Here is a 21,110-nt window from a genome sequence, read left to right as displayed (position 1 = left end):
AGGAAAGAGTTGGCGTTTGCGAGATGCTGCTACTGGTGCCGCCGCTGCTGTTCTTGCGGCGGGAGTCCATACATCTACCCAGTGGGCTGTCACAGTCATATAGTCCTGACCCTGCCCTGCTCCACTTGTCCACATGTCCGTGGTTAAGTGGACATTGGGTACAACTGCATTTTTTAGGACACTGGTGAGTCTTTTTCTGACGTCCGTGTACATTCTCGGTATCGCCTGCCTAGAGAAGTGGAACCTAGATGGTATTTGGTAACGGGGGCACACTGCCTCAATAAATTGTCTAGTTCCCTGTGAACTAACGGCAGATACCGGACGCACGTCTAACACCAACATAGTTGTCAAGGCCTCAGTTATCCGCTTTGCAGCAGGATGACTGCTGTGATATTTCATCTTCCTCGCAAAGGACTGTTGAACAGTCAATTGCTTACTGGAAGTAGTACAAGTGGGCTTACGACTTCCCCTCTGGGATGACCATCGACTCCCAGCAGCAACAACAGCAGCGCCAGCAGCAGTAGGCGTTACACGCAAGGATGCATCGGAGGAATCCCAGGCAGGAGAGGAATCGTCAGAATTGCCAGTGACATGGCCTGCAGGACTATTGGCATTCCTGGGGTAGGAGGAAATTGACACTGAGGGAGTTGGTGGGGTGGTTTGCGTGAGCTTGGTTACAAGAGGAAGGGATTTACTGGTCAGTGGACTGCTTCCGCTGTCACCCAAAGTTTTTGAACTTGTCACTGACTTATTATGAATGCGCTGCAGGTGACGTATAAGGGAGGATGTTCCGAGGTGGTTAACGTTCTTACCCCTACTTATTACAGGTTGACAAAGGGAACACACGGCTTGACACCTGTTGTCCGCATTTCTGGTGAAATACCTCCACACCGAAGAGCTGATTTTTTTGGTATTTTCACCTGGCATGTCAACGGCCATATTCCTCCCACGGACAACAGGTGTCTCCCCGGGTGCCTGACTTAAACAAACCACCTCACCATCAGAATCCTCCTGGTCAATTTCCTCCCCAGCGCCAGCAACACCCATATCCTCCTCATCCTGGTGTACTTCAACACTGACATCTTCAATCTGACTATCAGGAACTGGACTGCGGGTGCTCCTTCCAGCACTTGCAGGGGGCGTGCAAATGGTGGAAGGCGCATGCTCTTCACGTCCAGTGTTGGGAAGGTCAGGCATCGCAACCGACACAATTGGACTCTCCTTGTGGATTTGGGATTTCGAAGAATGCACAGTTCTTTGCTGTGCTGCTTTTGCCAGCTTGAGTCTTTTCATTTTTCTAGCGAGAGGCTGAGTGCTTCCATCCTCATGTGAAGCTGAACCACTAGCCATGAACATAGGCCAGGGCCTCAGCCGTTCCTTGCCACTCCGTGTCGTAAATGGCATATTGGCAAGTTTACGCTTCTCCTCCGACAATTTTATTTTAGGTTTTGGAGTCCTTTTTTTTCTGATATTTGGTGTTTTGGATTTGACATGCTCTGTACTATGACATTGGGCATCGGCCTTGGCAGACGACGTTGCTGGCATTTCATCGTCTCGGCCATGACTAGTGGCAGCAGCTTCAGCACGAGGTGGAAGTGGATCTTGATCTTTCCCTAATTTTGGAACCTCAACATTTTTGTTCTCCATATTTTAATAGGCACAACTAAAAGGCACCTCAGGTAAACAATGGAGATGGATACTAGTATACAATTATGGACTGCCTGCCGAGTGCAGACACAGAGGTAGCCACAGCCGTGAACTACCGTACTGTACTGTGTCTGCTGCTAATAATATAGACTGGTTGATAAAGAGATGTCGTAGTAGTATGTATGTATAAAGAAGAAAGAAAAAAAAAACACGGTTAGGTGGTATACAATTATGGACGGACTGCCTGCCGAGTGCAGACACAGAGGTAGCCACAGCCGTGAACTACCGTACTGTACTGTGTCTGCTGCTAATATAGACTGGTTGATAAAGAGATGTCTATGTAACTATGTATGTATAAAGAAGAAAGAAAAAAAAACCACGGTTAGGTGGTATACAATTATGGACGGACTGCCTGCCGAGTGCAGACACAGAGGTAGCCACAGCCGTGAACTACCGTACTGTACTGTGTCTGCTGCTAATATAGACTGGTTGATAAAGAGATGTCTATGTAACTATGTATGTATAAAGAAGAAAGAAAAAAAAACCACGGTTAGGTGGTATACAATTATGGACGGACTGCCTGCCGAGTGCAGACACAGAGGTAGCCACAGCCGTGAACTACCGTACTGTACTGTGTCTGCTGCTAATATAGACTGGTTGATAAAGAGATGTCGTAGTAGTATGTATGTATAAAGAAGAAAAAAAAACCACGGTTAGGTGGTATACAATTATGGACGGACTGCCTGCCGAGTGCAGACACAGAGGTAGCCACAGCCGTGAACTACCGTACTGTGTCTGCTGCGACTGGATGATAAATGATATAAAAAATATATATATATCACTACTGCAGCCGGACAGGTATATATTATATATTATGTAATGACGGACCTGCTGGACACTGTCTGTCAGCAGAATGAGTTTTATTTTTATAGAATAAAAAAAAAAACAATACACAAGTGAAGTCACACGACGAGTGTTTAACTTTTTCAGGCAATCACAATATAAGTATACTACTAACTATACTGGTGGTCAGTGTGGTCAGGTCACTGGTCAGTCACACTGGCAGTGGCACTCCTGCAGCAAAAGTGTGCACTGTTTAATTTTAATATAATATTATGTACTCCTGGCTCCTGCTATAACCTATAACTGGCACTGCAGTGCTCCCCAGTCTCCCCCACAATTATAAGCTGTGTGAGCTGAGCAGTCAGACAGATATATAATATATATAGATGATGCAGCACACTGGGCTGAGCCTGAGCAGTGCACACAGATATGGTATGTGACTGAGTCACTGTGTGTATCGCTTTTTTCAGGCAGAGAACGGATATATTAAATAAACTGCACTGTCTGGTGGTCACTCACTATATAATATTATGTACTCCTGGCTCCTGCTATAACCTATAACTGGCACTGCAGTGCTCCCCAGTCTCCCCCACAATTATAAGCTGTGTGAGCTGAGCAGTCAGACAGATATATAATATATATAGATGATGCAGCACACTGGGCTGAGCCTGAGCAGTGCACACAGATATGGTATGTGACTGAGTCACTGTGTGTATCGCTTTTTTCAGGCAGAGAACGGATATATTAAATAAACTGCACTGTCTGGTGGTCACTCACTAGTAAACTCTCTGCACTCTCTACACTTCTACAGTACTCCTCCTAGTCCTAAACTCCAGTAAATCTCTCTCTCTTATAATCTAAATGGAGAGGACGCCAGCCACGTCCTCTCCCTATCAATCTCAATGCACGTGTGAAAATGGCGGCGACGCGCGGCTCCTTATATAGAATCCGAGTCTCGCGATAGAATCCGAGCCTCGCGAGAATCCGACAGCGTCATGATGAAGTTCGGGCGCGCTCGGGTTAACCGAGCAAGGCGGGAAGATCCGAGTCGCTCGGATCCGTGTAAAAAAAGCTGAAGTTCGGGCGGGTTCGGATTCCGAGGAACCGAACCCGCTCATCTCTAGTGGTCAGTGTGGTCACAATGGCAGTGTGGCACTCTGGCAGCAAAAGTGTGCACTGTACGTTATATGTACTCCTGAGTCCTGCTCTCAGACTCTAACTGCTCCCCACTGTCAGTGTCTCCCCCACAAGTCAGATAATATACAGTCACACTATCTATCACTTCAGCAAGTAACTAGTACTCCTAATGCTCCCCAAAATTACTACTGTGTCTCTCTCTACTGTCTCACTCTCTTCTCTATAAACGGAGAGGACGCCAGCCACGTCCTCTCCCTATGACTCTCAATGCACGTGTGAAAATGGCGGCGACGCGCGGCTCCTTATATAGAATCCGAGTCTCGCGATAGAATCCGAGCCTCGCGAGAATCCGACAGCGGGATGATGACGTTCGGGCGCGCTCGGGTTAACCGAGCAAGGCGGGAAGATCCGAGTCGCTCGGCCCCGTGTAAAAAAACATGAAGTTCGGGCGGGTTCGGATTCCGAGGAACCGAACCCGCTCATCCCTACCACTAACCCTACACCCCACTAACCCTAATCCTGCACCCCACTACCCCTAATCCTGCACCCCACTACACCTAACCCTGCACCTCCTCTCCGCACACACTACTGTAGTCTGTACCTTTACTACAGCTCTCCTTGCACCCGCTTCCTGCACACACTACACTACATTACCACTCACCCTGCACATGGTTCTGCACACACAATACTTACACTACACTACACTGCACCTGCTTCCTGCACACAGTACACTACACTACATTACCACTCACCCTGCACCTGGTCCTGCACACACTATACTTACACTACACTACACTGCACCCGCTCCCTGCACACACTACACTACACTACATTACCACTCACCCTGCACCTGGTCCTGCACACACTATACTTACACTACACTACACTGCACCCGCTCCCTGCACACACTACACTACACCACACTACATTACCACTCACCCTGCACCTGGTCCTGCACACACTATACTTACACTACACTGCACCCGCTCCCTGCACACACTACACCATACTACATTACTACTCACCCTGCACCTGGTCCTGCACACACTATACTTACAGTACTCTACACTGCACCTGCTCCCTGCACACTCTACTGTACCTACACTACCACTCACCCTGCACCCATTACCTACAAACACTATACTTCCACTACACTACACTGCACCCGCTCCCCACACACACTACACTACACTACACTTCACTCGCTCCTCCACATACACTACACTACATTACCACTCACCCTGCACCTTGACCTACACACACTATACTTACACTGCACTGCACCCGCTCCCCGCACACACTACACTACATTACCACTGACCCTGCACCTGGTCCTGCACACACTATATTTACACTACACTACACTGCACCTGCTCCCTGCACACATTACACTACATTACCACTCACCATGCACCCATTACCTGCACACACTATACTTACACTATACTACACTACAGGGCCGGCTCCAGGCCTATTAGCACCCTGAGCGAGAACATTTAAAAGTGCCCCCCCCATATGCGCTCGCGCTCCTGGGAAAGTGGGCGTGGCCCCCATGGGAAGGTGGGCGTGGCCTCGTAACTTTATATCATCAAACTATAAATATATTTTCACACCCCCTCTACGCACACACAATTAGCAGCCTTACACATAACAGCCACAGTAGTGTTCCTTACACATAATGTCTCCAGTATAGTGCCAGATACACATAATGTGCAGTGCCAGATAGATATGATATGCCCCCCAGCACTGCCAGCTACACATGACATGCCCCGCAGCCATGCCAGCTACACATGACATGCCCCCCAGCAGTGCCAGGTACACATGACATGCCCCGCAGCAGTGCCAGCTACACATGACATGCCCCCCAGCAGTGCCAGCTACACATGACATGCCCACCAGCAGTGCCAGCTACACACAATATGCCCCCCAGCAGTGCCAGCTACACATGATAGTGCTCACTTTTTAGGGCAGGGTGCTGATCACAGGGAGGGCACATTTTTAAGTTAGGAGGGCTAAATGATGTACATACTATAATGCTTGTTGTTCCCATATCTATATGCTAAAGCATGGACAATGCGCGCTAAAGGCGCGCAGCTAAAATTTATGGGCGTTGCTTCGTGGGGAAGGTGCGTGGCCACAAAATAGTGGCAATTCGCATTACACCACACAGTAGTGCAGCTAATACACATTGCACCAGGTAGAACCTCCTATACACTTTGCGCCAGGCACAGACGCCTAGCGGGAACACTACATGATATTCTCCCCAGCAGTGCCAGCTACACGTGACATGCCCCCCAGCAGTGCCAGCTACACGTGACATGCCCCCCAGCAGTGCCAGCTACACGTGATATGCCCCCCAGCAGTGCCAGCTACATGTGACATGCCCCCCAGCAGTGCCAGCTACACGTGACATGCCCCCCAGCAGTGCCAGCTACATAAATGGCCAAACAGTGCAAGATATGTCCCCACAGTTCCAGATACATAAATGCCCCCATAGTGCAGATATGCCCACACAGTGCCAGATACATAAATGCCCCCACAGTGCAGATATGCCTCCACAGTGCCAGATACATAAATGCCCCCACAGTGCAGATATGCCCCCACAGTGCCAGATACATAAATGCCCCCACAGTGCAGACATGCCCCCACAGTGCCAGATACATAAATGCCCCCACAGTGCCAGATATGCCCCCACAGTGCCAGATACATAAATGCCCCACAGTGTCAGATACATAAATGCCCCCACAGTGCCAGATACATAAATGCCCACACATTGCCAGATACATAAATGCCCACACAGTGCCAGATACATAAATGCCCCCAGTGCCAGATACATAAATGCCCCCAGTGTCAGATACATAAATGCCCCCACAGTACAGATATGCCTCCACAGTGCCAGATACATAAATGCCCCCACAGTGCAGATATGCCTCCACAGTGCCAGATACATAAATGCCCCCACAGTGCAGATATGCCCCCACAGTGCCAGATACATAAATGCCCACACAGTGTCAGATACATAAATGCCCCCACAGTGCCAGATACATTACATACATGCCCACACATTGCCAGATACATAAATGCCCCCACAGTGCCAGATACATAAATGCCCCCAGTGCCAGATACATAAATGCCCCCAGTGTCAGATACATAAATGTCCCCACAGAGCAGATATGCCTCCACAGTGCCAGATACATAAATGCCCCCACAGTGCAGATATGCCTCCACAGTGCCAGATACATAATGCCCCCACAGTGCAGATATGCCCCCACAGTGCCAGATACATAAATGCCCCACAGTGCCAGATATGCCCCCACAGTGCCAGATACATAAATGCCCCCACAGTGTCAAATACATAAATGCCCCCACAGTGCCAGATACATAAATGCCCACACATTGCCAGATACATAAATGCCCCTACAGTGCCAGATACATAAATGCCCCCAGTGCCAGATACATAAATGCCCCCAGTGTCAGATACATAAATGCCCCCACAGTGACAGATACATAAATGCCCACACAGTGCCAGATACATAAATGCCCCACACAGTGCCAGATACATATATGCCCCACACAGTCCCAGATACATATATGCCCCACACAGTGCCAGATACATATATGCCCCACACAGTGCCAGATATGCCCCTAATGCCAGATACTCTTGTCCCCACAGTGCCAGATATGCCCCCAATGCCAGATACATGCCCCCAGTGCCAGATACACATGTCCCATGTAGTGATGAGCGGGTTCGGTTTCCGAGAAACCGAACCCCCCCGAACTTCACCCTTTTTAGACGGGTCCGAGCCATACTCGGATTCTCCCGTACGGCTCGGTTAACCCGAGCGCGCCCGAACGTCATCATCCCGCTGTCGGATTCTCGCGAGATTCGGATTCTATATAAGCAGCCGCGCGTCGCCGCCATTTTCCACACGTGCATTGAGATTGATAGGGAGAGGACGTGGCTGGCGTCCTCTCCGTTTATATACTAGTTATATACTACACAGTTGATCTGATTGCTTAGCTTATTGTGGGGAGGATTGGGGAGCAGCTGTTAGGAGTACAGTGCAGAGTTTTGCTAATAGTGACCACCAGTTTTTTATCCGTTCTCTGCCTGAAAAAAACGCTCCATACCATATCTGTGCTCAGTGTGCAGTGCTGCATGATATATCTGTGCTGAGTGCTCACACTGCTTAATTGTGGGGACTGGGGAGCAGCTATAGCAGGAGTACAGTGCACATTTTTGCTGACAGCGACCACCAGTATACGTTTGTCTGCCTGAAAAACACTCCTGTGGTGTCTTTTTTTTTTATACTATAAACGCAGTCTGCTGACAGTGTCCACCAGGTCCATTATACTGTATATAGCAGTACGGTAGGCCACTGCTGTACCTACCTCTGTGTCGTCACTCGTCGTCCATAAGTATACTATCCATCCATCTACATTGTATACCTGTGGTGTTTTTTTATTTTTATACTATAAACGCAGTCTACTGACAGTGTCCACCAGGTCCATTATACTGTATATAGCAGTACGGTAGGCCACTGCTGTACCTACCTCTGTGTCGTCACTCGTCGTCCATAAGTATACTAAGTATCCATCCATCTACATTGTATACCTGTGGTGTCTTTTTTTCTTTATACTATAAACGCAGTCTGCTGACAGTGTCCACCAGGTCCATTATACTGTATATAGCAGTACGGTAGGCCACTGCTGTACCTACCTCTGTGTCGTCACTCGTCGTCCATAAGTATACTAAGTATCCATCCATCTACATTGTATACCTGTGGTGTCTTTTTTTCTTTATACTATAAACGCAGTCTGCTGACAGTGTCCACCAGGTCCATTATACTGTATATAGCAGTACGGTAGGCCACTGCTGTACCTACCTCTGTGTCGTCACTCGTCGTCCATAAGTATACTAAGTATCCATCCATCTACATTGTATACCTGTGGTGTCTTTTTTTCTTTATACTATAAACGCAGTCTGCTGACAGTGTCCACCAGGTCCATTATACTGTATATAGCAGTACGGTAGGCCACTGCTGTACCTACCTCTGTGTCGTCACTCGTCGTCCATAAGTATACTAAGTATCCATCCATCTACATTATATACCTGTGGTGTCTTTTTTTCTTTATACTATAAACGCAGTCTGCTGACAGTGTCCACCAGGTCCATTATACTGTATATAGCAGTACGGTAGGCCACTGCTGTACCTACCTCTGTGTCGTCACTCATCGTCCATAAGTATACTAAGTATCCATCCATCTACATTGTATACCTGTGGTGTCTTTTTTTCTTTATACTATAAACGCAGTCTGCTGACAGTGTCCACCAGGTCCATTATACTGTATATAGCAGTACGGTAGGCCACTGCTGTACCTACCTCTGTGTCGTCACTCGTCGTCCATAAGTATACTAAGTATCCATCCATCTACATTGTATACCTGTGGTGTCTTTTTTTCTTTATACTATAAACGCAGTCTGCTGACAGTGTCCACCAGGTCCATTATACTGTATATAGCAGTACGGTAGGCCACTGCTGTACCTACCTCTGTGTCGTCACTCGTCGTCCATAAGTATACTAAGTATCCATCCATCTACATTATATACCTGTGGTGTCTTTTTTTCTTTATACTATAAACGCAGTCTGCTGACAGTGTCCACCAGGTCCATTATACTGTATATAGCAGTACGGTAGGCCACTGCTGTACCTACCTCTGTGTCGTCACTCATCGTCCATAAGTATACTAAGTATCCATCCATCTACATTGTATACCTGTGGTGTCTTTTTTTCTTTATACTATAAACGCAGTCTGCTGACAGTGTCCACCAGGTCCATTATACTGTATATAGCAGTACGGTAGGCCACTGCTGTACCTACCTCTGTGTCGTCACTCGTCGTCCATAAGTATACTAGTATCCATCCATCTACATTGTATACCTGTGGTGCCTTTTAGTTGTGCGCATTAAAATATGGAGAACAAAAATGTGGAGGTTAAAAAAATAGGGAAAGATCAAGATCCACTTCCACCTCGTGCTGAAGCTGCTGCCACTAGTCATGGCCGAGATGATGAAATGCCATCAACGTCGTCTGCCAAGGCCGATGCCCAATGTCATAGTACAGAGCATGTAAAATCCAAAACACAAAAGATCAGTAAAATGACCCAAAACTCAAAATTAAAAGCGTCTGAGGAGAAGCGTAAACTTGCCAATATGCCATTTACGACACGGAGTGGCAAGGAACGGCTGAGGCCCTGGCCTATGTTCATGGCTAGTGGTTCAGCTTCACATGAGGATGGAAGCACTCATCCTCTCGCTAGAAAAAAGAAAAGCTGGCAAAAGCACAGCAAAGAACTGTGCGTTCTTCGAAATCACAAATCCCCAAGGAGAGTCCAATTGTGTCGGTTGCGATGCCTGACCTTCCCAACACTGGACGGGAAGAGCTTGCGCCTTCCACCATTTGCACGCCCCCTGCAAGTGCTGGAAGGAGCACCCGCAGTCCAGTTCCTGATAGTCAAATTGAAGATGTCAGTGTTGAAGTACACCAGGATGAGGATATGGGTGTTGCTGGCGCTGGGGAGGAAATTGACAAGGAGGATTCTGATGGTGAGGTGGTTTGTTTAAGTCAGGCACCCGGGGAGACGCCTGTTGTCCGTGGGAGGAATATGGCCATTGACATGCCTGGTCAAAATACAAATAAAATCAGCTCTTCGGTGTGGAATTGTTTCAACACAAATGCGGACAACAGGTGTCAAGCCGTGTGTTGCCTTTGTCAAGCTGTAATAAGTAGGGGTAAGGACGTTAACCACCTCGGAACATCCTCCCTTATACGTCACCTGCAGCGCATTCATCATAAGTCAGTGACAAGTTCAAAAACTTTGGGCGACAGCGGAAGCAGTCCACTGACCACTAAATCCCTTCCTCTTGTAACCAAGCTCCTGCAAACCACACCACCAACTCCCTCAGTGTCAATTTCCTCCTTACCCAGGAAAGCCAATAGTCCTGCAGGCCATGTCACTGGCAAGTCTGACGAGTCCTCTCCTGCCTGGGATTCCTCCGATGCATCCTTGAGTGTAACGCCTACTGCTGCTGGCGCTGCTGTTGTTGCTGCTGGGAGTCGATCGTCATCCCAGAGGGGGAAGTCGGAAGACCACTTGTACTACTTCCAGTAAGCAATTGACTGTCCAACAGTCCTTTGCGATTAAGATGAAATATCACAGCAGTCATCCTGCTGCAAAGCGGATAACTGAGGCCTTGGCAGCCTGGGCGATGAGAAACGTGGTTCCGGTATCCATTGTTAAATTCAGAGCCAAATATAGACTTGATTGAGGTACTGTATCCCCAGTACCAAATACCATCTACAGTAGGTTCCATTTCTCTAGGCAGGCGATACCGAAAATGTACACAGACCTCAGAAAAAGACTCACCAGTGTCCTAAAAAATGCAGTTGTACCCAATGTCCACTTAACCACGGACATGTGGACAAGTGGAGCAGGGCAGACTCAGGACTATATGACTGTGACAGCCCACTGGGTAGATGTATTGCCTCCCGCTGCAAGAACAGCAGCGGCGGCACCAGTAGCAGCATCTCGCAAACGCCAAATCGTTCCTAGGCAGGCTACGCTTTGTATCACCGCTTTGCAGAATACGCACACAGCTGAAAACCTCTTACGGCAACTGAGGAAGATCATCGCAGAATGGCTTACCCCAATTGGACTCTCCTGGGGATTTGTGACATCGGACAACGCCACCAATATTGTGCGTGCATTACATCTGGGCAAATTCCAGCACGTCCCATGTTTTGCACATACCTTGAATTTGGTGGTGCAGAATTATTTAAAAAACGACAGGGGCGTGCAAGAGATGCTGTCGGTGGCCCGAAGAATTGCGGGCCACTTTCGGCGTTCAGGCACCGCGTACAGAAGACTGGAGCACCACCAAACACACCTGAACCTGCCCTGCCATCATCTGAAGCAGGAGGTGGTAACGAGGTGGAATTCAACCCTCTATATGCTTCAGAGGATGGAGGAGCAGCAAAAGGCCATTCAAGCCTATACATCTGGCCACAATATAGGCAAAGGAGGTGGAACAGCACCTGTCTCAAGCGCAGTGGAGAATGATTTCAACGTTGTCAGGTCATTCCCCTCATCAGGCCTTTGCAGAAGAAGCTGGAGACATTGAAGGAGGAGCTAAAACAGAGCGATTCCACTAGGCATGTGGGACTTGTGGATGGAGCCCTTCATTCGCTTAACCAGGATTCACGGGTGGTCAATCTGTTGAAATCAGAGCACTACATTTTGGCCACCGTGCTCGATCCTAGATTTAAAACCTACGTTGTATCTCTCTTTCCGGCAGACACAAGTCTGCAGGGGTTCAAAGACCTGCTGGTGAGAAAATTGTCAAGTCAAGCGGAACGTGACCCGTCACCATCTCCTCCTTCACATTCTCCCGCAACTGGGGGTGCGAGGAAAAGGCTAAGAATTCCGAGCCCACCCGCTGGCGGTGATGCAGGGCAGTCTGGAGCGAGTGCTGACATCTGGTCCGGACTGAAGGACCTGCCAACGATTACTGACATGTCGTCTACTGTCACTGCATATGATTCTCTCACCATTGAAAGAATGGTGGAGGATTATATGAGTGACCGCATTCAAGTAGGCACGTCAGACAGTCCGTACGTATATTGGCAGGAAAAAGAGGCAATTTGGAGGCCCTTGCAGAAACTGGCTTTATTCTACCTAAGTTGCCCTCCCTCCAGTGTGTACTCCGAAAGAGTGTTTAGTGCAGCCGCTCACCTTGTCAGCAATCGGCGTACGAGGTTACTTCCAGAAAATGTGGAGAAGATGATGTTCATTAAAATGAATTATAATCAATTCCTCCGTGGAGACATTCACCAGCAGCAATTGCCTCCAGAAAGTACACGGGGACCTGAGATGGTGGATTCCAGTGGGGACGAATTAATAATCTGTGAGGAGGGGCATGTACACAGTGAAAGGGGTGATGAATCGGACGATGAGGAGGAGGTGGACATCTTGCCTCTGTAGAGCCAGTTTGTGCAAGGAGAGATTGATTGCTTCTTTTTTGGTGGGGGCCCAAACCAACCAGTCATTTCAGTCACAGTCGTGTGGCAGACCCTGTCACTGAAATGATGGGTTCGTTAAAGTGTGCATGTCCTGTTTATACAACATAAGGGTGGGTGGGAGGGCCCAAGGACAATTCCATCTTGCACCTCTTTTTTCTTTCATTTTTCTTTGCATCATGTGCTGTTTGGGGAGTATTTTTTTGAAGGGCCATCCTGCGTGACACTGCAGTGCCACTCCTAGATGGGCCAGATGTTTGTGTCGGCCACTTGGGTCGCTTATCTTAGTCACACAGCTACCTCATTGCGCCTCTTTTTTTCTTTGCATCATGTGCTGTTTGGGGAGTATTTTTTTGAAGGGCCATCCTGCGTGACACTGCAGTGCCACTCCTAGATGGGCCAGGTGTTTGTGTCGGCCACTAGGGTCGCTTAGCTTAGTCACACAGCTACCTCATTGCGCCTCTTTTTTTCTTTGCGTCATGTGCTGTTTGGGGAGTATTTTTTTGAAGGGCCATCCTGCGTGACACTGCAGTGCCACTCCTAGATGGGCCAGATGTTTGTGTCGGCCACTTGGGTCGCTTATCTTAGTCACACAGCTACCTCATTGCGCCTCTTTTTTTCTTTGCATCATGTGCTGTTTGGGGAGTATTTTTTTGAAGGGCCATCCTGCGTGACACTGCAGTGCCACTCCTAGATGGGCCAGGTGTTTGTGTCGGCCACTTGTGTCGCTTAGCTTAGTCACACAGCAACCTTGGTGCGCCTCTTTTTTTCTTTGCATCATGTGCTGTTTGGGGAGTATTTTTTGAAGTGCCATCCTGTCTGACACTGCAGTGCCACTCCTAGATGGGCCAGGTGTTTGTGTCGGCCACTTGGGTCGCTTAGCTTAGTCACACAGCTACCTCATTGCGCCTCTTTTTTTCTTTGCATCATGTGCTGTTTGGGGACAATTTTTTTGAAGGGCCATCCTGTCTGACACTGCAGTGCCACTCCTAGATGGGCCAGGTGTTTGTGTCGGCCACTTGGGTCGCTTAGCTTAGTCACACAGCTACCTCATTGCGCCTCTTTTTTTTCTTTGCATCATGTGCTGTTTGGGGACAATTTTTTTGAAGGGCCATCCTGTCTGACACTGCAGTGCCACTCCTAGATGGGCCAGGTGTTTGTGTCGGCCACTTGGGTCGTTTAGCTTAGCCATCCAGCGACCTCGGTGCAAATTTTAGGACTAAAAATAATATTGTGAGATGTGAGGTGTTCAGAATAGACTGAAAATTAGTGGAAATTATGGTTATTGAGGTTAATAATACTATGGGATCAAAATGACCCCCAAATTCTATGATTTAAGCTGTTTTTTAGGGTTTTTTGAAAAAAACACCCGAATCCAAAACACACCCGAATCCGACAAAAAAATTTCGGTGAGGTTTTGTCAAAACGCGTCCGAACCCAAAACACGGCCGCGGAACCGAACCCAAAACCAAAACACAAAACCCGAAAAATTTCCGGTGCACATCACTAGTCCCATGCCCCCCAGTGCCAGATACACATGTCCCATGCCCCCAATGCCAGATACACATGTTCCATGCCCCCAGTGCCAGACATGTCCCCAGTGCCACCAGATATCCTCCTCTTCCCCCCCCCCCCCAAGCTGCTCACCATGAGTCTGCTCCTGTGGGTTGAGGCTGCTGCGCTGCCCGTGCTGCTTTGTAGCTGAGGGCGGGAGGAGAGCGCAGCGTGCGCCTCTCCTAGCCCTCAATCTCCGGCGGCCACTGCAACTAGGTGCCGGCCCGCAAGCCAATCAAAGCTCGCGGTCCGGCAGCCAATCAGCCTCAGCTGCCGGGCCGCGAGCTCTAGTTGGCTCACGGGCCGGCGCCGGTTAGCGGGGGCGGGGGAGACAGACAGTGCAGTGCTGCAGGGACGGCTCCAGGCTCCAATATGGCGGCCAGAGCTAGCGGCGCCCATAAAGTGCGGCGCCCTGTTCAGCCGCTCTATTGGAACATGCCTGGAGCCGGCCCTGTACACTACATTACACTGCACCCGCGCACCAGCTCCCCACACACACTACACTACATTACCACTCACCATGCACCTGGTCCTGCACACACTATACTTACACTACACTACACTGCTTCCACTCCCCGCACACACTACACCCGCTCCCCGCACACACTACACTACATTACCACTCACCCTGCACCTGGTCCTGCACACACTACTATACTTACACTACACTACACTGCTTCCACTCCCCGCACACACTACACCTGCTCCCCGCACACACTACACTACATTACCACTCACTCTGCACCCAGTACCTGCACACACTATACTTCCACTACACTACACTGCACCCGCTCCCCGCACACACTACACTACATTACCACTCACCCTGCACCTGGTCCTGCACACACAATACTTACACTACACTACACTACACTACACTGCACCTGCTTCCTGCACACAGTACACTACACTACATTACCACTCATCCTGCACCTGGTCCTGCACACACTATACTTACACTACACTACACTGCACCCGCTCCCTGCACACACTACACTTCATTACCACTCACCCTGCACCTGGTCCTGCACACACTATACTTACACTACACTGCACCTGCTCCCTGCACACACTACACTACACTACCACTCACCCTGCACCCATAACCTGCACACACTATACTTACACTACACTACACTACACCATACCCGCTCCCTGCACACACTACACTACACTGCACCCGCTCACCGCACACACTATACTACACCCACTCCCCGCACACACTACACTACACTACATTACCACCCACCCTGCACACACTATACTTCCACTACACTACACTACACTGCACCCGTGCACCCGCTCCCCACACATACTACACTACACTGCACCCACTCCCCACACACACTACACTACCACTCACCCTGCACCTGGTCCTGCACACACTATACTTACACTACACTGCACCCGCTCCACGCACACACTACACTACATTACCACTCACCCTGCAGCTGGTCCTGCACACACTATACTTCCACTACACTACACTGCACCTGCTCTCTGCACACTCTACTATACCTACACTACCACTCACCATGCACCTGGTCCTGCACACACTACACATCCACTACACTACACTACACCCGCTCCCTGCACACACTACCCTACATTACCACTCACCCTGCACCTGGTCCTGCACACACTATACTTACACTGCACTACACTGCACCTACTCCCTGCACACTCTACTGTACCTACACTACCACTCACCCTGCACCTGGTCCTGCACACACTATACTTCCACTACACTACACTGCACCCGCTCCCTGCACACACTACACTGCACCTGCTCCCCGAACACTACACTACATTACCACTCACCCTGCACCTGGTCCTGCACACACTATACTTACACTACACTGCACCTGCTCCCTGCACACACTACACTACACTACTTTACCACTCACCCTGCACCCATTACCTGCACACACAATACTTCCACTACACTACACTACACCCGCTCCCCACACACACTACACTGCACTCGCTCCCTGCACACACTACACTACATTACCACTCACCCTGCACCTGGTCCTGCACACACTATACTTACACTACACTACCGTGCACCCGCTCCCCGCACACACTACACTACACCCGCTCCCCACACACACTACGCAACACCCTCTCCCCGCACACACTTCACTACACTACACCCGCTCCCCGCACACACTACACTACATTACCACTCACCCTGCACCTATTTCCTGCCCGCACTATACTTACACTACACTACACTGCACCCGCTCCCTGCACACACTACACTACACTTCACCAGCTCCCTGCACACACTACACTACATTACCACTCACCCTGCACACACTATATATACTTACACTACACTACACTACATTACCACTCACCCTGCACCCATTACCTGCACACGCTATACTTCCACTCCACTACACTACACTGCACCCGCTCCCCATACACACTACACTACACTTCACCCGTTCCCCGCACACACTACACTTTACCCGCTCCCCGCACACAGCATCATCAGCCGCCTGCAATTCTGCTCCCACAAAATACACCACAATCAATTTTTTGGATACAGTAGGTATTGGGAGTGCGCATATCTGCGGTAAACCAAATTGGTTGTGAGGTCTGCATAATTCTGTGCAGGCAAAACCTTGCGGCCAATTGGATATGCCCCATAATGTAGAAGGGAATCTTTTTAGTTAAACTGTAAAAGGGTTAAGGTGAAGCTTATTGACAATACACACATTGACAGAGCAGGCAAAGGGACTCACCATTGCATTTGTTTTAAGGACAAATTTGTTTGCTAATGGACAAACCCCAGATATAACATGTGCAGAGAGAGTTAGATTTGGGTGGGATGTGTTTAAACTGAAATCTGAATTGCAGTGTAAAAATAAAGCAGACAGTATTTACCCTGCACAGAAACAAAATAACCCACCCAAATCTAACTCTCTCTGCACATGTTACATCTGCCCCACCTGCAGTGTACATGGTTTTGCACATTAGCTAACAAATTTGCTGCTGCAATCAGATCTGAATTACCCCCACTGTTATACTGCTTACAGTGTACTGTTACCAATAGCTGCCAGTGCAATCTATAAGAACTGCAAGGAGTATGAGACTGGGTCTGGGACTGAGGGTCGACAGCAAAAAGGTCGACACACCTTAGGTCAACGCCAATTGGTCGACACACCTTAGGTCGACATGGACAAAAGGTCGACATGGACAAAAGGTCGACGGGAACAATGTCGACATGGAAAAAGGTCGACATGAGTTTTTTATGTTTTTTTGGTGTCGTTTTCTTCGTAGAGTGACCGGGAACCCCAATTAGTGCACCGCGTCCCCTCGCATGGCTCGCTTCGCTTGCCATGCTTCGGGCATGGTGCCTTCGCTCCTCTACCGCTTCGCTCGGCACAGATTACCGTTCCAATCGTAGTCCACGTGGATCGTTAAGTATGAAAAGGTTCCAAAAAAGAAAAAAATCCTGAAAAACTCATGTCGACCTTTTTCCATGTCGACCTTGTTCCTGTCGACCTTTTGTCCATGTCGACCTAAGGTGTGTCGACCAATTGGCGTCGACCTAAGGTGTGTTGACCTTTTTGCTGTCGACCTGGAGTCCGGATACCATGAGACTCACTGCTGCTCTGCAGTCTTGCACTGTGTAAGTGAGAATGACAGGCACGCGCTCAGCGCTCTGCAGTGCTGGGCTATCAATACTCAGTACATTGTGCAGAGAAGTCCAAGTGGAAAGGCAGTCTTGATAGAGTTGGAGATTGATATTTTGGTACTTTCTGAGATTTAATCTGTCTCCTCCTTTTGCTGTTTCAGCATCTTTTTTCCCCTGCGTCTCCAATGCTATCCATCTGCCTGGGAGATAGATAGAAGGCAAACAAACAAAACTACTTGTTGCCAAGTTTAACATCTTCATTGCTAAAAGGATGGTAAAGTGTTGCTCACCGGGAGATGATGGGTGTTACTGTACAATACACTTGTGTTCCCTGAACCTAAGGATGCCTTTAAAATGATTCCCCCCCCCCCAGGGTCAGAGGGATTATTATGAAAGGAGGCCCATTTGCAGATCCGTATGTGCTTCCACCTCTCCAGTGGCGGCGCAAATTAGTAGACTCTGGCATAGGGCATGCACAGGTCTCCGAGAACATGGCGCCCATGCTATGCTCCTGGTGATTTTTCTACAGCGAATGAGAAAATTACTTGGAAAGTGCCATTTTCCGTGTGATATGTGCAACACTGCTGATGTGGGACTCTATAGAGGTGACTTTTAAACAAGGGTGCAGGGTATGCATCGATTATAGAGACGCCACTGCCCAGGATGGATCATGCCATTGAACATTTGCCATGGAAATGACTGTATGTAGGGCTAGGCTGGGGTTAAAAAGCAAAGTTTGCATCAGCCCACATTATTACATCTACACAGCCCATTCCCTCACTGGGTTGTTAGCTTGTGATTCTGTATATCTATTGTCATCAGAGCTGGCTCAGAGCGGATTGCACAATGACTGCAACTCAAGACAACTGTTTATTTTTATCAGGGTTCCTTGGCTGACTGACTGACTGACAAATCTGAAGCACATGATTGCAAAACTCTGGAATCAAAGACCTGTCCATTAATACTCTCAAGCAGACCAGCCCGACTGGCAATAGCCAGAGATGTCAGATTGCCAGTCCAGGCCTGAATTACGTTATGCATCTGTTGATGAGTTAGTCATTGGTATTAAAATGGTTCCAAAGTTGTAAAGTCTAAAAATGGTTTAGATCTGTGAACATTTTATGGCAAGAAAGAATTTGGCTACCAGAAAGCATACATTTACATTACTAATTAACGTCCTAGCAACTAGAAAAACAGCAAATATTCATCTCGCTAGACACAGTACAGCGCTAACCCTGTTTTAAAGACTAATGAAGGAGGGTGGTGTTTTTAAACGTATTTGTCCCACATTTTCCTGTGCTATCTCTTTATAGTGCATACAGAGCGTTCAACCGACAGACAGGTCATCATAACAGGCCATCATTAGGTTCTCCTAGCAAAAAGTCACAACAGCCATTTCTTCAGGATCTCCTGAGCTCGTCCATCCAATTAATGGGTACTGTTACATGAACGAAGTGAAGTTGCTGGTATGTGGGTAGAAAGAGCAATTATTAATCTCCTGCCATTGAAATGTGTCCTTTCAGATATTTACAGTTAACTTCATTACTTGTCCAAACTGTCATTAGTCCAAATTAAAGAACAAAAACATGGGTAGGGTTTTTAGAAAGCCTTACCTAGCGCCATAACAGGGGTCAATGATGGCTTGTGCTGGCAAGTCCTATCCCCGATGCACATGACATTCTTTAACAAACAAGATTATTCTGTGTTTTTCTATGTAGCAGGGTGACATTCGATGCACCTTGTAAGATGTAAAAGGGTACCATTTGGGCAGTGACCTAGCCGGTGGCGCCAGTTGCACACCCATACTGTGATCCTGGCTCTATCCATTGTGTCATGTAATGTATAGTCCTGTGTAGACCACCTGTCCATTCTGGAAATCCGTCACATTTATTTTCCTGAACTCTTTAGTGCTTAACCCTTCGTTTCCTAGTATTCCATCTTTGTATGATATGTATCATGCATTGTGTACATTTTGCAAATGCTTTAGTAATACTGTATTATGATATTCCTGCTTTTCTTGATCATATAGACCAGTTTTCCCAGACCTTTATTTTATCACATTGGCAAAGGAATGCTGTCACCCATATCTCCAAATCTTCTGTTCTGCCTGTAATCTCCTCCCCCCCCTCTGTCCAGACCAATATATATATACATATATACAAAAGGCCTTGTACATTGGGGGTCATTCCGAGTAAATTTAGCACAGCTATGATCATGTTCCCAGATATGCGGGGGGATGCCCAGCACAGGACTAGTCCGCCCCGCATGTCTGTGCGCCCCCCCCCCCGCACAAGTACAAAAGCATCGCACAGCGCCGATGCTTTTGTACTTGTTGAGTAACTCCCGGCCAGCGCAGCTCCTGCGGCTGGCCGGGAGTTGATCGTCGCTGCCCCTGGTCGCAGCGGCTGTGTGTGACGTCACTGCGGCCCGCACCCCACACGAACCGGCCACGCCTGCGTTGGCTGGACTGTACCCTCATAACGGCGGCCAAACACCGCAGTGCCGCCCCCTCCCGCCCAGTGACCGCCGCAGAGGCGATCGCTAGGAAAGGATGGCCTTCGGCTGGCGCAGTTCCGGCCCGATTGCTGCGGTGCAATAAACTGCAGCGAGCGATCGGGTCAGAATGACCCCATTGTCCGCTATTCAAACTTGTTTTGTCCTTGTCTGTAGCCTGTATATGTTCTGTGATATTCCAATTGTTATATATTTGGATATGCAAATATGATGCCCCAGTCCATGTCCCCCCAACCTTTACTGGCAACCAGAACTGCAGGGGTTAATTGCCCGACTGGTTGCTAAGCAACACAGACTGGTAGGGAGGAGAGGAGGCGAACCTTAGGACCCAGGAGAGGGAGAAGAACGGGGCCCTGCGAGCGCGGAGAACAGGAAGCGGAGTTGGCGCCTAAAAAGCAGCGGGGACGGGCAGAGGAAGAGAGCAGCGGGACTGTGCCGCTGATCACCGGCGAGAGCCACCTGCGGGAGACAGAGCCCAGCAGCGCTGACCGCCGCGCTGACAGTGAGAGGGGAGAGCCGCCTGCGGGAGACAGAACCCAGCGCCACTTACCGCCGCACTGACAGTGGTAGGAGAGAGCTGGGGAGCGCGTCATGCTGCTGCAGCAACCAGGAGAGCCACGGGCCAGAGGGAGAGCTGACAGCGCTGCCATTGACACAGGGTGGTGAAAGGGAAAGCCGCGGCCGGGACC

The 21,110-nt window shown here is 48.9% G+C and overlaps 1 long non-coding RNA gene across 2 annotated transcripts in view; it reads left to right on the top strand.

Moving 5' to 3' along the window:
- LOC134935663 (uncharacterized) overlaps positions 1-21,110 on the top strand; it is a 70,492-nt gene that overhangs the window by 31,114 nt on the left and 18,268 nt on the right. The window contains exon 1 of one of the 2 annotated variants that reach the window (XR_010180322.1): positions 19,224-19,373. The exons of the other annotated variant lie outside the window; for it this stretch is intronic. This is a non-coding gene — a long non-coding RNA (uncharacterized LOC134935663). Of the gene's footprint in view, positions 1-19,223; positions 19,374-21,110 lie in introns of those variants that run through there. 2 annotated transcript variants of the gene reach the window in all.

The sequence above is a fragment of the Pseudophryne corroboree genome, chromosome 6 (assembly GCF_028390025.1).
Source record: "Pseudophryne corroboree isolate aPseCor3 chromosome 6, aPseCor3.hap2, whole genome shotgun sequence".
NCBI classification, from domain to species: Eukaryota; Metazoa; Chordata; class Amphibia; order Anura; family Myobatrachidae; genus Pseudophryne; species Pseudophryne corroboree.
Note: the sequence above shows the minus strand (reverse complement) of the source record. Positions and strands in the feature narration are given on the sequence as shown.